We start from the raw sequence: 19,054 nt of genomic DNA on the forward strand, positions 1-19,054 counted from the left end.
AATATCAGGTGATTGAGACGGCTAGGCTGTAGGGAGATTTTAGCATTTCCGAAATGGCGCTTCAGCAGCTGCTTAACTGGATTTGCAATGTGCGGAGGTGCGCCATCTTGCTTACACATGATCCCATCCACACAACCAAGCTGTTGGAGAGCTGGAATGACGTGGTTGCGCAAAAGACACTCATAGCCCTTACGAGTGACTATACAGGTTTGTAAAATGACTCTTAGTGTTCATTAAAAAATGACGATCATTCCACTTGGGACCTGTGGAATGGTACATTAGCTTATTTGTTTTAGTTTAAATATTTGTCATGTATTGTTGTTTTTCTGACATGTTCCACATCCTGGAGGACCTCCTCACTACGGATCAATTGGAATGAAAGTAAATCTAATCTAATCTAAAACAGGTAACAAACAGGACCGGAAGCACCTGTCTCTTCGAAAAAATATGGCACTATGATAAATGATGCCGTAAACCCGCACCACACAGTGACTTTTTGAGGATGAAGTGGTACTGGTTGATTTGCGTGTGGATTTTCCGTTGCTCATATTCGACAATTCTGTTTATTGACATATCCTGTCAGATGGAAGTGGGCTTCGTCTGTCCACAAAACCTTCCACGGCCAATCATTGTCCACTTCCATGCGAGCAAGAAATTCTAAAGCAAAAGGTCTCTCTTGCTGGCAGGTCAACAGGAAGCAACTCGTGCACATGCGTAATTTTTAATAGTTAGCAAAGAAGAATGTTTCGTAGGATTTTACCCTCACGGGTATGTCCAATGTTCGGACAATTCTCCGTGCACTAAACGTTTGCACACCACCACTCTTCTCCTCCTGCATTGCTGTGGCCACTGCTTCCACTGACGTCGAATTAGTTCGTTTCCTCCGTCTATCAGGTTGCAGACCAAAAGAACTCGTCTTTTCGAATTTCCGAATCATTTTCTCCAGACCCACGACAGTCGTCGGTCCAACGCTTTTTTCAAACCCTTCAGTGTCAGGAACTTCTGCAGAGCTACCTGTGCACAGTCATCATTCTTGTAATGCATCTTTACATGCACAGCGTGTCACAACTTCTATGGCGTACGCATGACAGGTGTTTTCATTTATGTATGCTGACACATACAGCGCCATCTTGTGATCAATTTTCACACTATTGTTTTTCTTCTGCCACACGTTTTTCCCCTTCTCCGATAGTATTCCGTTGCAATTTGACGTCTGTCTGACCGGTGGTGTTATTTCTACAGCGTTTTGAAAGTTTAATTTTAATTATAATCACCTTGTATGTATCTAAATTTCAGCATTTTTGTAGCTCCACATCTCAAAAGCCACTGTTCTCTTCTTATATGAACTATTTACCATACATGTTTTACTTCCATACTAAGCTACACTCTAAACAAATATCTTCAGAAAAGACATTCTAACTTTTAACTTTATATTCGATGTTAACAAACTGCTGTTTTTTACAGAAAATTTCTTGCTGTATCCGGTCAGCATTTCATATCCTCCATACTTCGACCATTATTAATTATTTTTCTGAGCACATAGCAAGACTCATCTACTATTTTTAGTATCTAATTTTCGAATGTAATCTCCTCATTTTAATTTGGCTACATTCCATTACCCTTGTTTCATTTTTGTTGGTGTTCATCTTATATCCTCTGTTCTATACCCGTTACATTCAACTGCTCTTCCGAGTTCTTTGCCGTGTCCTATAGAATTACAATCTCATTGGCATACCTCAAAGTTTTTTTATTCTTCTCTGTGAACTCTATTTCCAAATTCCCTCTAGGTATCCTTCACAGCTTTCTCATGTACGCAGCGAATAATGTCGGGGATGCGTCACAACATTGTCTCGCTCCCTTCCCAACTGCTCCTTCCCTTTCAAGTCCTTTGACTCCTATAATTGCAGTCTGGTTTCTGAAGTTCAGAATAACCTTTCACTTGTTGTGTTTTATCTCTGCTACCATCAGAAGTTCAGAGTGTGGTCTAGCCAACAATGTAAAACGCTTCCTCTAAATCTACAAATTCTACAAATGCACGTTTGACCTTCTTAATTTCTCCGGAATCCAATGTCCCCTGATTCTGCTTCTACCAATTCTTCCATTCTTCTATAAGTAACTCGAGCCAGTATTTTGCAGTCATGATTTATTAGACCGAAATTTTATTGATATTTATACTTGTCAGGACCTGCCTTTTTTGGTGTTTCTCAAATGAAGTCTCCACATGTCCGCAAATGGCTCGTCGACCGAGGTGGTGCAAGTGGCTAAGATACTAGACCGGCATTCGGGAGGATGGGGGTTCAAATCCCCAACCATTCACCGATATTCAGTTTTTTCATGATTTCCTAAATTGGTTCAAGCAAGTGCAAGTTTGATTCCTCTGACAAGGAAAAAATGGTTTGTGGTCTAGTCTCTATGAAATCGTCGTCGACGGGACGTTAAATCCGCATCCACCTTCCTTCCTCACAGTTCCAGCGCAACATACGGTGGCTGTTATTCCAGTTATTTTCTGAGAATGGTTCCCCCTTTTTTGCTGCTTGTATTGTTCAGAGCCGATTGACAACGACTGAATACCTTGGCGTATCCATTGTTTTCTACCTGATGTGACTTCTCGCGCACCGGCGGCAAGCAATCCGGCACGCGTCCAACCTTCCCCCCAAACATTCTTTCTGAAGCTTTGCCAACCGCCCATTTTCCGGTCTTCTGCATCTCGTAGCCCTGTACGGAGGCCATCAATGAAATCTGGCCATTGTTTGCGGCGGATCACATTCTTTGCGAGAAGTAACTCTCTGCATACGCCATAAGATTCACTTCAGTGGCCTTGTATTAAGCATATCAATGTGTGACGTGCACCTAAGTCTTCATATTTTCCATTTTCAAAAAATGTACAAATGGCTCTGAGCACTATGGGACTTAACTGCTGTGGTCATCAGTCCCCCAGAACTTAGAACTACTTAAACCTATCTAACCTAAGGACATCACACACATCCATGCCCGAGGCAGGATTCGAACCTGCGACCGTAGCGGTCGCGCGGTTCCAGACTGTAGGACCTAGAACCGCTCGGCCACTCCGGCCGGCTTTCCATTTTCATATCTACTTATCACAGTGGTAGATGTCAGACGTCTTTCTCATATGATGTTTCTTACGGAAAGCTGACATGTTCTGTTCTGCTTCTACACCTACTAGTATACGCTCCAAACCACTGTGAAGTGCATGGCAGAGGGTACTTAACGTGGTACTGCAACTTAGAGCATGGCAGAGGATACTTAGCACGATACGACAAGTTAAGAATTCCTTCCCGTTCCAAGGAGTGTGGAGAACAGGAAGAATCACTACTTAAATGCCTCCTTGTGTGCTGCAATTAATTTGTCTTCACTTTTCCATCGGGAGCGTTTGCACAGAGGGCTACAGAATTTCTCTAGAGTCATCCTTTAAAGCCGGTTCTTGAAATTTTGTGAGTAGTCTTTCGCGGGTAATTTGCGTCTATCTTGAAGACTATCAGTTCATGTAATTGCCGGCCGGAGTGACCGAGCGTTTCTAGGTGCTACAATCTGGAACCACGCGACTGCTACTGTCGCAGGTTCGAATCCTGCTTAGGGCATGGATGTGTGTGCTGTCCTTAGGTTAGTCAGGTTTAAGTAGTTCTAAGTTCTAGGGGACTGATGACCTCAGAAGTAAAGTCTCATAGTGCACAGAGCCATTTGAACCATTTTTTCATGTAATTCTTCAGGCTTTTCCGGCGATATGTTGACATGCTGAATAATCGGGTCTTCTACCGACTGTTCTCGTCGTTCTCGCACGATATTTCGACGGCATGACTCACTGTCTCCTTCAGCGACAGCGAGTCGCACCACGAAATATCGTGCGAGAATGAAGCGAACAATCGGCAGAAGACACGATTATTCAACATCTCAGTTATCAGTTCATGCTTTTCAACATTCCCGTGACCTCCTGTGAGTCAAACAAACCTGTGACCCGTATATATTCAGACTGAAGCGACGAATGAAAATTTGTACCAAGGCCAGGATTCGTATCCAGGTCTTCCGCTCACTAGGCAAATGCGGTAACCACTATGACACTCTGGCACAGCAGCTTTGTACAGCTGCGTGGACCATCCTAGCTCGCCTCTCTCCTCGATTCAAATTCCCAGTCACACCTCAGCCAACTTGGTATTTCCCCTAAACTCGAACATATGATTGAGACTCGAAAAGTTCTCTGGAACCATGTAGTTTCATTTGATTAAAGCGCCTATGCCTGGGTTTGAGTCAGGATCCCCCGTTTGTTTCGATGCTGAGGCATTATCCCAAAACGGTTGGAGAGCTTCTGCAAGGCTGTTCGAGATTAGAGGGAATACCAAGTGTTGGCGTGAATGGGAATTTGGATTGAGAAGAGAGGCGTGCTCGGATAGTCCATGTAGTTGTGCAAAGCCACTGTGCCAGGGTGGCGTAGGGGTTAGTGTATCTGCCTAGTGAGGAGAAGACCTGGCTTCGAATCCTGGCCTTTGTATAAATTTTGATTCGTCGCTTCAACCGAGCCAAACATCTCACGAAATAAGCATCAAACGCCGGCCGCGGTGGTCTAGCGGTTCTGGCGCTGCAGTCCGGAACCGCGGGACTGCTACGGTCGCAGGTTCGAATCCTGCCTCGGGCATGGGTGTGTGTGATGTCCTTAGGTTAGCTAGGTTTAAGTAGTTCTAAGTTCTAGGGGACTTATGACCTAAGATGTTGAGTCCCATAGTGCTCAGAGCCATTTGAACCATTTTTAAGCATCAAACGAAAAAACTACAAAGAACGAAACTCGTCTAGCTTGAAGGGGGAAACCAGATGCCGCTATTGTTGGCCCGCTAGATGGCGCTGCCATAGGTCAAACGGATATCGACTGCGTTTTTTTAAATAGGAACCCTCATTTTTATCACATATTTGTGTAGTACGTAAATAAATATTAATGTTTTAGTTGGACCACTTTTTTCGCTTTATGATAGATGGTGCTGTAATAGTCAAACGTATAAGTACGTGGTATCACGTAACATTCCGCAAGTGCGGACGGTATTTGCTTCATGATACATCACCCGTGTTAAAACGGACCATTTGCCAATTGTTGAAAAGGCCGATATCGTGTTGATGTATGGCTATTGTGATCAGAATGCCCAACGGGCGTGTGCTATGTATGCTGCTCGGTATCCTGGACGACATCATCCAAGTGTCGTTCGCCGGATAGTTACGTTATTTAAGGAAACAGGAAGTGTTCAGCCACATGCGAAACGTCAACCACGACCTCCAACAAATGATGATGCCCGAGTAGGTGTTGTTGCTGCTGTCGCGGCTAATCCGCACATCAGTAGAAGACAAATTGCGCGAGAATTGGGAATCTCAAAAACGTCGGTGTTGAGAATGCTACATCAACATCGATTGCACCTGTACCATATTTTTATGCACCAGGAATTGCATGGCGACGACTTTGAACGTCGTATACAGTTCTGCCACTGGGCACAAGAGAAATTACGGGACGATGACACATATTTGTACGCGTTCTATTTAGCGACGAAGCGTCACTCACGAACAGCGCTAACGTAAACCGGCATAATATGCACTATTGGGCAACGGAAAATCCACGATGGATGCGACAAGTGGAACATCAGCGACCTTGGCGGGCTACTTTATGCTGAGACATTATGGGAGGAAGAATAATTGGCCTCCATTTTATCGATGGCAATCTCATAGGTGCAATGTGTGCTGATTTCCTACGTGATGTTCTACCGATGTTGCTACAAGATGTTTCACGAACCACCATACCATGGCCCGCACGTCCACCGGATCTGAAGTCCCCGGATTTCTTTCTGTGGGGAAAGTTGAAGGATATTTGCTATCGTGATCCACCGACAACGCCTGACAACATGCGTCAACGCATTGCCAATGCATGTGCGAACATTACGGAAGGCGAACTACTCGCTGTTGAGAGGAATGTCGTTACACGTATTGCCAAATGCATTGAGGTTGACGGACATCATTTTGAACCATTTATTGCAGTAATGTGATATTTACAGGTAATCACGCTGTAACAGCATGCGTTCTCAGAAATGATAAGTTCACGAAGGTACGTGTATCACATTGGAACAACCGAAATAAAGTGTTCAAACGTACCTACGTTCTGTATTTTAATTTAAAAAACCTACCTGTTACCAACTTTTCGTCTAAAATTGTGAGCCATATGTTTGTGACTATTACAGCGCCATCTATCACAAAGCGAAAAAAGTGGTCCAACTAAAACATTCATATTTCTTTACGTACTACACGAATGTGTAATAAAAAATGAGGGTACCTATTAAAAAAAAACTGTTGATATCCGGTTGACGTATGGCAGTGCCATCTAGCGGGCCAACCATAGCGCCATCTGGTGTCCCCCTTCAAGCTAGGCAAGTTTCGTTCTTTGTAGTTTTTTCGTTTGACGCTTATTTCGTGAGATATTTGGCCCGGTCACGATCAATAGACCACTCTGTATATATGTTTGAGACTTGAATGGATCTCTGGAACCCTATAGTTTCATTTGATGAAACCTATGGCCGTTTTACTGCACTTTTCCGTATACATTCAGTACCTCTGCCTAGTCCCATCTGGTATGGATCCCACACACCTGAGCAGTATTCTAATATCGGACGCACAGTGAGATGCAGATTCTCTCCTTTGTAGACAGACTGCAGTTTCCCATTATCCTGCGAATGAACTGATGTCTGTCACCTGTTTTACATGCAACTTAGCCTGTGTAATCATTTCACTCCATATAACTACATACTGTCACAGCCAGGTATTTTTGTGAGTTGACTAACTCTAATTTTGAATACTGATATTGTAGTCATTGTATGCTAAGTCTTTTTCCTTCAGGAAGTACATAATTTTATATTTCTGAACATTTAAGGTACGTTACTAATTTTTGAACCACTTTAAAATCATAAAAAGACCTAGGTGAATATTTGTACATCTCTTATAAGACTTTACTTAAGACTTTATTATAGATAACTTCATCATTTCCGTAAAGGCTGAGGGTTTTGTCAATATTATCTGCCAAGTCACTGAAACACAGTATGAGCAGCAGGTATCCCAATACACTTCCCTGGGGCACACCTGACTTTACTTCTACACCTATTGATGAATTTCAATCCAAGATGATATACTGTGCCTTTGCTGCCAAGGAAACCTCAATCTAGTTATAATGAAATGAAATGAGCGTATGGTATTGTTGGCGGAGAGGCCCCATTCGGGGGAGTTCGGCCGCCGTACTGCAAGTCCTTTTTAGTTGAAGCCACTTCGGCGACTTGCGAGTCAATGATGATAAAAGACACACAACACCCAGTCCTCTGCCGGGAATCGAACCCGGGCCTCCTGCGTGGTAGGCAGTAACGCTACCGCTATGCTACGGAGGCGGAAGATCCAGTTATAAATTTTGGTTGATGCCCCATACTATTAAACTTTCGACAGTAAGCATAGGTATGGTATTGAGTTAGGTGCTTTTCGGAGTTAAAAAATACTGCATTTATCTCTATGTTTTCTAGATTAATGTACAATGTAGAGTTGCTTGAAAATGTGTTATGGCACGGAAATAAGTCATTTGTGGAACTGTGAAAATTAAACTTTTTCTGTATGTGAGGAGTTTGTCCTGGAAGTTTCACCGTACAGTTTTGTCACACTCAGTACACATTGCACAACACACATAAAGAGTCACTTTTTTTGAAACCTTGTATTTGTCTCCCATTGCGACGCAGAGATTTGAAATTTGGCTCAGAGGTGTCTACAGACTTCGAAGAGTCCAAGTTCTGCAACGCCATCGTTGCATCCCGTGCACCTTGGTTGAACATTTTGAAAATGTGCTTGTACAGAGGTCAGAGATTTGGACACCTGTTCAGCTGAGTGTCGCTCTAGCTCCTGATTGTGAGCATGCAGAATCTATGTTGTGTCGAAGGGGTTGCCTGCCTGTAGGCGCTAGAGCAGCAATGGAGCATCTCTCAGCTGAATGGGTGTCAAAGTCTCTGTTGTATCAGTGCAGTTTTAAAGTGCTCAACGAAGATGCATGGGTGCGACAAAGGGTGCTACCGAACGAGTGCGGGGAGAGGGGGGGCGGGGGGGCCATCCTACAGGGACCCTTTGCAGTTTTATTCATGCATGTGTCAATGTTACACGACCCCCCCCCCCCCCCCCCCCCCAGAAATCAGTGATCATGCCACAGGAGGGCACGAAACATCCTTTGCTGCTTCGGATCACGTTCAAATTTCGTCGAATTTGAATGGCACCTAGTGTTTCCATCCCGTATACGAGACCAAAAACTGCGGCGCGCTACATTCCAAAGGGGTCAGATCACATTCGAAAGGAGTTGCAGCGTTACAAGTCCTTAAAGAAAGGTTGACTCTTCCAGTGGTTCCAGCAGTCTCAAAGGATGCCGTAAAGGTCGTCACACTGCAAACTGTCAATTTCGACCGCAAAATGAATGGAAATGAACCTTCCAGAGAGGGGGTGGTTCCATTGAAACACTTTATGGCATCTCATGGGGTCTATTCGTGTCGATTATGGGAGGCGGTGTGTGTCAAAAGTTTTGCTCTGCCACCCATAAGAAACCCATGGGATTTCAATGCTGAGCGGCGCGGTTCTGTCCTCTGTCGGTTGGTTGGTTGGTTTGGGGAAGGAGACCAGACAGCGTACCCCTGTCGCAGAGGGGGTCAAGGGAAGGGGTGAAATGTGAGTAAGAGGAGTGGGAAGGGTGACGACTTTCCCATGTGACACGTCAATGGTCGCGTTGGCAGAATTCTTCTGAAATTTGGTGCCCATGTGACATCATTAACCAATCTTACGCCCAGCACGAACTTTCGAACTCTTGCCTTTTTTTCAAAGATGTTGATACCTTGCTGCAGGTGTGCGCAAGGGTGACGCCGCAGGGCTTCACGCTTTTGAAACATTCCAAAAGAAGGGTGGAGGCGCCTTTGTACCGAATTTAAAACTTCTGCGTTGAAATGAGAGACAATTGCGGAGTTTTAAAAAAAAGATTATCCTTTAATAGTGCTGTGCAGTGGAATTAGGAATGAAATTGCCGTGCTCGAATGGATCATTAAAGATGATTACCAGATTATATGAGTATAATTCGTCATCGACAGAAGTAGAAAGAATCTTTTTTGTCAGATTTTGCCTGCTTTCATATGCAATAATTTTTTTAAACATTTGGAATTGTTCTTTTCGCCAAAAGGATTGAGGGCTATGAGACATGACAGCATTTAGATCCCCGACCCCTTGCACTTATTTCATTCGAACAGATTTTTAACACTGAACAACTTCATTGACTCATCCTTAGCATTTTACAACGTATGATCCTATACTGCGGACCCTTGAAGAAAAGTTAATAAATCGAAATTTGGTCTTACAGGCTTTCGCGAGTCACAAGTAAAGAAGAAAACCAGAAATTATGTTTTTCCTCCTAATCAGCTTAGTTAATTAGCAATCTGTGGAAATGTTCTCAAATCTTCAGGTGCTAGGGCACACACTCAAAACTGTAATTTCATTTGACCAGCTGCCTTGAGTGTTACTAACACTGCAATTACCTATAAGAAAACCTTGTCACTTAATGTATGCTCGATTCTGATGAGCGAATTCGAAAAGTTAATGAAAAGTAATTCTAAAAAGAGTCTTCCACTGTTCAGCACAATTTGCGCTGTTTTGAAACTTCCTGGCATATTAAACACTGTGTGGTACAGTGTGGCGGACCGGTATTCGAAACCAGCTTTCCATTCACAGACAATGCTCTTACCGCTACATTGTGGCGGACCGGTATTCGAAACCAGAAGCTTTCCATTTACAGGCAATGCTCTTACCGCAAAATACAAGGTTCCGGGACTGGGCCCCGATCCGGCACAAAATTTTAATCTGCAATTATGTCTCATCTAAATGACAACGCCTTCGCCTTTTGACCGTTATTCTGATACTTCTGGATACATTACTGTGATTTCGGCTTTTAACTATTGTCAAGTGATTCAGTATTGTCATTTCTACGTTAGTTACATTGCATGTCGTAGTCAGTCTCAAGAATATCCTATTCACAATTTGACAGTACAGGGTTCGGTGATGTTGATACCCCTTATATCGTACTAGTGACCTTCCCCAGCTTTGCACAGCATCTTCAGTCAAATGATAGTTCCCGAGATTAGTTTTCACGTACAGACAGAAAAACGCTGCTGGGGACTTTAATTTATATTATCTACAGATATAGATGCATATTATGTGTGGATTCTGGTGAAGCTTCATTGAGCTCTGGAGTTACGACGGCTATTTACTCTACCACTTTTCCCGCCAGTAGTCATTAGCTTGTAGCTTCCATCATTGCCATGAAATGTCACTCCATACAGGCAATTAAATATGGAAAGCATAACAATATACACTCCTGGAAATTGAAATAAGAACACCGTGAATTCATTGTCCCAGGAAGGGGAAACTTTATTGACACATTCCTGGGGTCAGATACATCACACGATCACACTGACAGAACCACAGGCACATAGACACAGGCAACAGAGCATGCACAATGTCGGCACTAGTACAGTGTATATCCACCTTTCGCAGCAATGCAGGCTGCTATTCTCCCATGGCGACGATCGTAGAGATGCTGGATGTAGTCCTGTGGAACGGCTTGCCATGCCATTTCCACCTGGCGCCTCAGTTGGACCAGCGTTCGTGCTGGACGTGCAGACCGCGTGAGACGACGCTTCATCCAGTCCCAAACATGCTCAATGGGGGACAGATCCGGAGATCTTGCTGGCCAGGGTAGTTGACTTACACCTTCTAGAGTACGTTGGGTGGCACGGGATACATGCGGACGTGCAGTGTCCTGTTGGAACAGCAAGTTCCCTTGCCGGTCTAGGAATGGTAGAACGATGGGTTCGATGACGGTTTGGATGTACCGTGCACTATTCAGTGTCCCCTCGACGATCACCAGTGGTGTACGGCCAGTGTAGGAGATCGCTCCCCACACCATGATGCCGGGTGTTGGCCCTGTGTGCCTCGGTCGTATGCAGTCCTGATTGTGGCGCTCACCTGCACGGCGCCAAACACGCATACGACCATCATTGGCACCAAGGCAGAAGCGACTCTCATCGCTGAAGACGACACGTCTCCATTCGTCCCTCCATTCACGCCTGTCGCGACACCACTGGAGGCGGGCTGCACGATGTTGGGGCGTGAGCGGAAGACGGCCTATCGGTGTGCGGGACCGTAGCCCAGCTTCATGGAGACGGTTGCGAATGGTCCTCGCCGATACCCCAGGAGCAACAGTGTCCCTAATTTGCTGGGAAGTGGCGGTGCGGTCCCCTACGGCACTGCGTAGGATCCTACGGTCTTGGCGTGCATCCGTGCGTCGCTGCGGTCCGGTCCCAGGTCAACGGGCACGTGCACCTTCCGCCGACCACTGGCGACAACATCGATGTACTGTGGAGACCTCACGCCCCACGTGTTGAGCAATTCGGCGGTACGTCCACCCGGCCTCCCGCATGCCCACTATACGCCCTCGCTCAAAGTCCGTCAACTGCACATACGGTTCACGTCCACGCTGTCGCGGCATGCTACCAGTGTTAAAGACTGCGATGGAGCTCCGTATGCCACGGCAAACTGGCTGACACTGACGGCGGCGGTGCACAAATGCTGCGCAGCTAGCGCCATTCGACGGCCAACACCGCGGTTCCTGGTGTGTCCGCTGTGCCGTGCGTGTGATCATTGCTTGTACAGCCCTCTCGCAGTGTCCGGAGCAAGTATGGTGGGTCTGACACACCGGTGTCAATGTCTTCTTTTTTCCATTTCCAGGAGTGTATATGTTACACACTAATTATTATAATAATCATAAATTATAAAGATAAACGTTCCTCATGAATCAGTGTATTTATTAGTGAAAACCATATCACAATCACCATGGTAGTTCCTAAGATTAACTTTCGCATTTAGACAGAAAAACGCGGCAGTGGTCCTTAATTTTGTAGTATGTATAGATGTTATGGTATGAAATTAAGGTAACGATTTTGTTATGAATAATTATTGACACCCTACATGAAGCAGGCAGAAAGGAATACAAACATCTCAAAAATGAGATCGACAGTAAGTGCAAAATGGCTAAGCAGGGATGGCTAGAGGACAAATATAAGGAAGGAGAGGCGCATATCACTAGTGGTAAGATAGATAGTGCCTACAGGAAAATTAAAGAGACCTTGGGAGACAAGAGAACCACTTGCATGAATATCAAGAGCTCAGATGGAAACCCAGTTCTAAGCAAATAAGGGAAATCAGAAAGGTGGAAGGAGTATATAGAGGGTCTATACAAGGGCGATGTACTTGAGGACAATATTATTGAAATGGAAGAGAATGTAGATGAAGATGAAATAGGAGATACGATACTGCGTGAAGAGTTTGACACACCTCTGAAAGACCTAAGTCGAAACAAAGCCCCGGGAGTAGACAACATTCCGTTAGAACTACTGACAGCTTTGCGAGAGCCAGGCCTAACGAAACTCTACCATCTAGCGAGCAAGATGTATGAGACAGGCGAAATATCCTCAGACTTCAAGAAGAATATAATAATTCCAATCCCAAAGAAAGCAGATGTTGACAGATGTGAAAATTACCGAACTGTCAGTTTAATAAGCCACGGCTGCAAAATACACGAATCTTTACAGACGAATGGAAAAACTGGTAGAAGCCGACGTCGGGGAAGATCAGTTTGGATTCCGTAGAAATGTTGGAACACGTGAGGCAATACTGACCCTACGACATATCTTAGAAAATAGGTTAAGGAAAGGCAAACAACGTTTCTAGCATTTGTAGACTAAGAGAAAGCTTTTGACAATGTTGACTCCAATACTATCTTTCAAATTCTGAAGCTGGCTGGGGTAAAATACAGGGAGCGAAAGGTTATTTACAATTTTTACAGAAACCAGATTGCAGCTGTAAGACTCGAGGGTCATGAAAGGGAAGCAGTGGTTGGGAAGGGAGTGAGACAGGATTGTAGCCTATCCCCGATGTTATTCAATCTGTATATTGAGCAAGCAGTAAAGGAAACAAAAGAAAAATTCGGAGTAGGAATTAAAATCCATGGAGAAGAAATAAAAACTTTGAGGTTCGCCGATGATACTGTAATTCTGTCAGAGGCGGCAAAGGACTTAGAAGAGCAGTTAAACGGAATGGACAGAGTCTTGAAAGGAGGAAATAAGATGAACATCAACAAAGCAAAACGAGTATAATGGAATGTAGTCGAATTAAGTCGGGTGATGCTGAGGGAATTAGATTAGGAAATGAGACACTTAAAGTAGTAAATGAGTTTTGCTATTTGGGGACCAAAATAACTGATGATGGTCGAAGTAGAGAGGATATAAAATGTAGACTGGCAATGGCAAGGAAAGCGTTTCTGAAGAAGAGAAATTTGTTAACATCGAGTATAGATTTATGTGTCAGGAAGTCGCTTCTGAAAGTATTTGTATGGAGTGTAGCCATGTATGGAAGTGAAGCGTGGACGATAAATAGTTTAGACAAGAAGAGAATAGAAGCTTTCGAAATGTGGTGCTGCAGGAGAATGCTTAAGATTAGATGGGTAGATCACATAACTAATGAGGAGGTATTGAATAGAATTGGAGAGAAGAGAAATTTGTGGCAGAGCTTGACTAGAAGAAGGGATCGGTTGGTAGGGCATATTCTGAGGCATCAAGAGATCACCGATTTAGTATTGCAGGGCAGCGTGGAGGGGAAAAATCTTAGAGGGAGACCAAGAGATGAATACACTAAACAGATTCAGAAGGATGTAGGTTGCAGTAAGTACTGGGAGATGAAGAACCTTGCACAGGATAGAGTAGCATGGAGAGCTGCATCAAACCAGTCTCTAGACTGAAGACCACAACAACAACATGTCACTCTCAATTTGTAGTCTGACTTAAGTGCCATCACTACGCAGTCAGTGTATGGTGAAATGATGAACACATTTAGAAACGTCCAATAATGGACCACTTGACAATGGCCCCGAAACCGAAATTAAGAAAGTGCATACAGAAGCAACGAAAAAACAATCAAGTGCGAAAGCATTATCATTTAAATAGTTCTACATGACTGTGATTCTTAATAAAAACAAAATCATAGAATTATGTTTCAGAACGATATATTTTCGGTAATTGCTCTTTTTTTAGCTGTCTTTGGAAATACGGCTTAGTTTGCATGTAATGCCTTCTCCCTCTGTGTTAATCTAGCCAGTGTATAAATAATCCACCAGTTAGCCTTGAATGTGACAACTAGATTTTAAAATGAAAATTGTCTACATTGTGAAAATATGTACAACTTAATTTTCAACATAAAAAATTGGTTCCAAATCAAATACAAGTATATTTACTCGCATTTGTAAATCAAATGTACTCGAAAGGGCAGCGAGACACAGATGTGATTGTGTTCCTCTACATCACTTCGCTTAAACGTTCGTTAAAAACGAGAATCTATTAAAACTGGCAAGGTTTAACAGCAAAGATATGGTCGACGAAAATCAAAAATAGAGACATTTAAAGGTAAACACCGTATGTACGTCGAGTACGTAAGAGCAGTTAAGAGAAAACACAGAACAGATAATAACTTTATTTCCCATGACGGCGTTCCGAGTGTCATCCTCGGTAAGTTAACACCGTGTGCGTGCCAGGACAGCGTTGACGAGCACAATTTGCGCAATTAATTTAATTTCAGCGAGGACATTTCACGCGTCTGCAAGAGTCAGAATGTTCGCAACACTTCGGACGTGATGTTTCTTTATAATTGTATTTATTTGGGCTGTAGCTGCCCAGCTGTTTAGCCAGTTACGTCATTATTTAATATGTCTACAATTACATGTTCATTTGTTATATTTGCGCTGAGTTTTCAATACAAATCATTTTTTAATTACATATTATCGTTCGACTTAACATAAACATACAATCTTTCTTATTCGTATGCTGAGAATGATAACTGGCACTCGTTTTCATTCATTGTTTAAGTTTCATGTAGTTCATCGTTGAAAATAAATATTTAATAGGACTAGAGATTAGCAGTGTACACAGATAATCAGTTATCGAAATGTGTGCATATGTATTACTGTTCTGGTATTAGTTAATGGTGTACACCTGTGGAGTCCATGACGTAGCGCGGTTCCTGTGCTCAGTCTGTTCACACCTTGACATTTAAAGATGAATGCCCGTGTCTTGCAAGAGTCCTGCGATGTGGACATCGGTGTTTGGCTGTAGGATAGGGATATTCCCGGTTTGATGATTTTCTTATAGAGTTTGGTCTGCTGAGTGGCGTAGCACAGTAGGTGGTTCATATCTGGCATTTCTGAAGGAAGAACTCTGTAATATGGAGAGGTTGATTCTGTTGAGGTCTACAGGATAACACCCGTTTCCATTTCTCATTGTTATTATTGATGTTGTACGACACTCTGAAAGTATTTCGAGAATGAATGGGTGAATCCCTGATAACTTTTGGCCTGTGGTCATGTGCGAGCTTTCCCACGATCGGTACCATACACCAAGTGCCCCTTTCGTGATAGTTACGAGTTCTGTATAAAGTAGACGTGATGTGTGAATGTGTGCCACCGCTGGTACCTGCGGTCCAAGGAAGGTACAGATACTCATCGTTTACTGCACAGCGTAGAGATGGGTCGTTCGCGAACTAACGGGTCCAAAGGAACGGTTCACCAAGATGAACGGAACGAGCGAGGAACGAATTCTAAGGAACGATCTTTCATAGTTCACTTCGGTCGCGGCTTTCAAACGGGAAACGGTCGGTCTCGTTCCCGAATGGCACTTCAGCCTGTCTCGTTCCAGCCTCGGTCCCGTTCCCGTCTGTCTCGGTCTCGTTCTCGCTCGGCCGGACTCGTCTTTCTTCGCGTGGCCACTCGTCGCAGTTCCACTGCCGACTGCTCATAGTTAGTTCAGTATAGAGTTGTTCGTTTGGTTCGCTTCGCACGCCCATTCTAGATCTGTTTCAAACCTATTTTGAGCTCTGAACTTCTAGTTCTTTTCGACCAGTAATTAAAATATATTTTATAATTACCTAAATTACATAAAAATTACGTGGTATGTAATACATACATCGTTTCAGGTAACAAAACGGCGAATAAGCTTACTTCACTATTTCGATCACTATTTCGATAAACAGCAGAAGAAATAAAAGGCAAGATTTTTTGTTATTACACATGAAAAGGGCGTCGGCACGGCACACACGAGTGGGTATTTTCCGTCTTTTTTTGATCCAAGGTAAAAGAGCATGTTCATTGTTATGGAAGGCAGACCGACTTACAACCGAATGAAGCCCGCGCTTCGTAATCGAGTGTATAGTGTCACATTTTATAAAGAGAATATGATAACACCTACGATATTATTTCAGTGGTATAGGGTGGCGCACGAAAAATCGGCCCCGAGTATTAGACTGCTCATTGTCGCTTACCAACCGTCATCTGTTGTTTCAGACTTGTTTGCATTACCTTATTTGTTATTTCTTCACTGCCTAATTATTACATGTTTATCTATTCTGCTCGTAGCGGTCAACAAATCGTCCGTAATTGGTTAGCAGTCTGTACTCGGGAGCGGTTTTTTGTGCGCCACCTTATATTATTTCACTGCGATCAGCCACATAGCGCTGCAGTTGGCTGAACGAGATGTTTTGCAGAATAACGAAAATTACAAGTGTGTGAGATTTCTGTTATGAATAAAAACTCTGTACGGGAGGGGGAAGGCAAGTGCCCCCTCTTGGCGCCTTCCATCTTCTATGCTAATAATTTCCAATTTTTCATAAGAACCATATGCCAAGCACAATGAACGGTGAACGAGTAAAAATGAACGGTTCCCAAAAAAGAGCGATCACCAGTGAACTAGTTCCCAAGGATGAACGACTTTGCCCATCTCTCGCACAGCGGCAGCGTACAGATACATAGCTGGCAGGTGCGGTCTGTGGCGCCTCGTGCACTGTTCCAGCTTTCGAGCTTAGGCACAGGTCCATCTGGTACCGAGATATCCCGAGGCTAGCCGGGCAGCATCAATCAGAAGCACGCGACATTGCTGAGCTCTTCTAGCCTTACGAGTGGCGTAGACGTTTGCACTTACAGCCAACTGAAAAGCGAGCAACTGCGACATCTTTAAAGTGATGCTCGTCGAACGGTTTCCTTAATGAGAAAAATCTACCCCCAAACGGGTTCCGACGCTTGTAAGTTCCAAAAATACACTGCTATCCGTTAAAACTGCAGCACCAGGCAGAACACCAAATGGTGTGTGTGTGTGTGTGTGCGTGTGTGTGTGTGTGTGTGTGTGTGTGTGTGTGTTAGAAACACTGTGAGGGGTGACCTTCCGAGCGGTACAGGAACAGTCACAATAGCTCCGCGCCGGCCGGAGTGGCCGAGCGGTTCTAGGCGCTACAGTCTGGAGCCGAGCGACCGCTCCAGGTTCGAATCCTGCCTCGGGCATGGACGTGTGTGATGTCCTTAGGTTAGTTAGGTTTAATTATTTCTAAGTTCTAGGCGACTGATGACCTCAGAAGTTAAGTCGCATAGTGCTCAGAGCCATTTGAACCATTTGAGCCAAATTAGCTCCGCACCTGCATCACATATCACGTGATGCAACGATTTTGTTGATGTGTGTAGTACAGCAGCATGATTAAATTTCTAGGCGATTTCGCAACGGTGGCAACGGCCTTGCCACAGTGGATACACCGGTTCTCGTGAGATCACCGAAGTTAAGCGCTGTCGGGCGTGGCCGGCATTTGGATGGGTGACCATCCAGCCGCCATGCGCTGTTGCCATTTTTCGGGGTGCACTCAGCCTCGTGATGTCAATTGAGGAGCTACTCGACCGAATGGTGGCGGCTCCGGTCACAGAAAACCATCATAACGACCGGGAGAGCGGTGTGCTGACCATACGCCCCTCCTATCCGCATCCTCAGTGAGGATGATACGGCGGTCGGATGGTCCCAATGGGCCACTTGTGGCCTGAAGACGGAGTACTTTGATTTCGCAGCGAGCGGAATTCATGACACGGAGCTGCCATCTCTGTGAGCAGCAACGGCTCTAACCCGGATGTGCATCGAGTCGAACCCATGCTTGCGTTTCAGATACACTATGTGATCAAAAGTATCCGGGCACCCCCAAAAACATACATTTTTCATATTAGGTGCATTGTGCTGCCACCTATTGATAACGTTCTGTAATCTTTAGATTATTTCTTCTTTACTATCACCTACTTCTGTTTTGTGGCAAAATAAACGCAACCTGGCAAAATTTCCGTTTGTTGCTTTAATTTTAGACACCAGTTTATTAATAACGTAGTATTTCTTTTTGACATATTTTCTTACTTTTTAAAAATTCGAGAGGTAGATGGATAGATAGATAGATATTCAGCGATCACAGGCCCTGCAGACCACGCGCTGCTTCCACAAACTGCCTCCATTCCTTTCTGTTTTGTGCCCGGTTCCTCCAGGTGTCTTCAGTTCCCAGGGCTGCTAGGTCCTTCGCCAGGTCGCCCATTCAGCGCTGCCTTGGTCGTCCAATGGGGCGTTTGGTGTTTGGTTTCCCCGCTAGTGCCATCTTCGCCTGTCTTCCATCTGGCATACGGGCTACATGACCCACCCATTGTATTCTATTGCTCTTTATCTTCTGTAGGACAGATGGTTGTCGCATCAGAAGGTAGATTTCCTCGTTTTTCTTCCTCCTCCATTCTCCGTTATCTACAACTGGTCCCCATATTTTCCTCATTACTCTTCTTTCTAATATTAATAGTTTTTCCCTTTCGAGACGAAGATGTCATAATTCTGGATTACTACATTTGCTGTAACTTGTTGAGACAGATTAAATATCAAGCAAGAATAACATAGAAGAGTCCACTTTTTTTCGTGTACTCACTGTTTATTAAATTTTCCAGTTCCAACAGAATATTCGCAAATTAATGTGTGCCTGCTCAATTTCATCTGCCTCCGTTTAAGTAGAGGCGCCAACAGATCCTGATACAGAAAGCTCTCATCTGCCTTCCTCTTCTTCTTGATTGACAAGCTGGGGC

At 44.2% G+C, this 19,054-nt stretch overlaps 1 non-coding gene and 1 pseudogene across 1 annotated transcript; one reads left to right on the forward strand and one right to left on the reverse strand.

Moving 5' to 3' along the window:
- Nucleotides 1-7,343: 7,343 nt before the first annotated feature.
- Trnag-acc (transfer RNA glycine (anticodon ACC)) lies at nucleotides 7,344-7,415 on the reverse strand. Its single transcript has one exon. It is a non-coding gene; the product is annotated as a tRNA-Gly (tRNA).
- Nucleotides 7,416-17,688: 10,273 nt separating this feature from the next.
- Nucleotides 17,689-17,805, forward strand: LOC126482412 (5S ribosomal RNA; annotated as a pseudogene).
- Nucleotides 17,806-19,054: the final 1,249 nt, after the last annotated feature.

The sequence above is a fragment of the Schistocerca serialis genome, chromosome 5 (assembly GCF_023864345.2).
Source record: "Schistocerca serialis cubense isolate TAMUIC-IGC-003099 chromosome 5, iqSchSeri2.2, whole genome shotgun sequence".
Lineage (NCBI taxonomy): Eukaryota > Metazoa > Arthropoda > Insecta > Orthoptera > Acrididae > Schistocerca > Schistocerca serialis.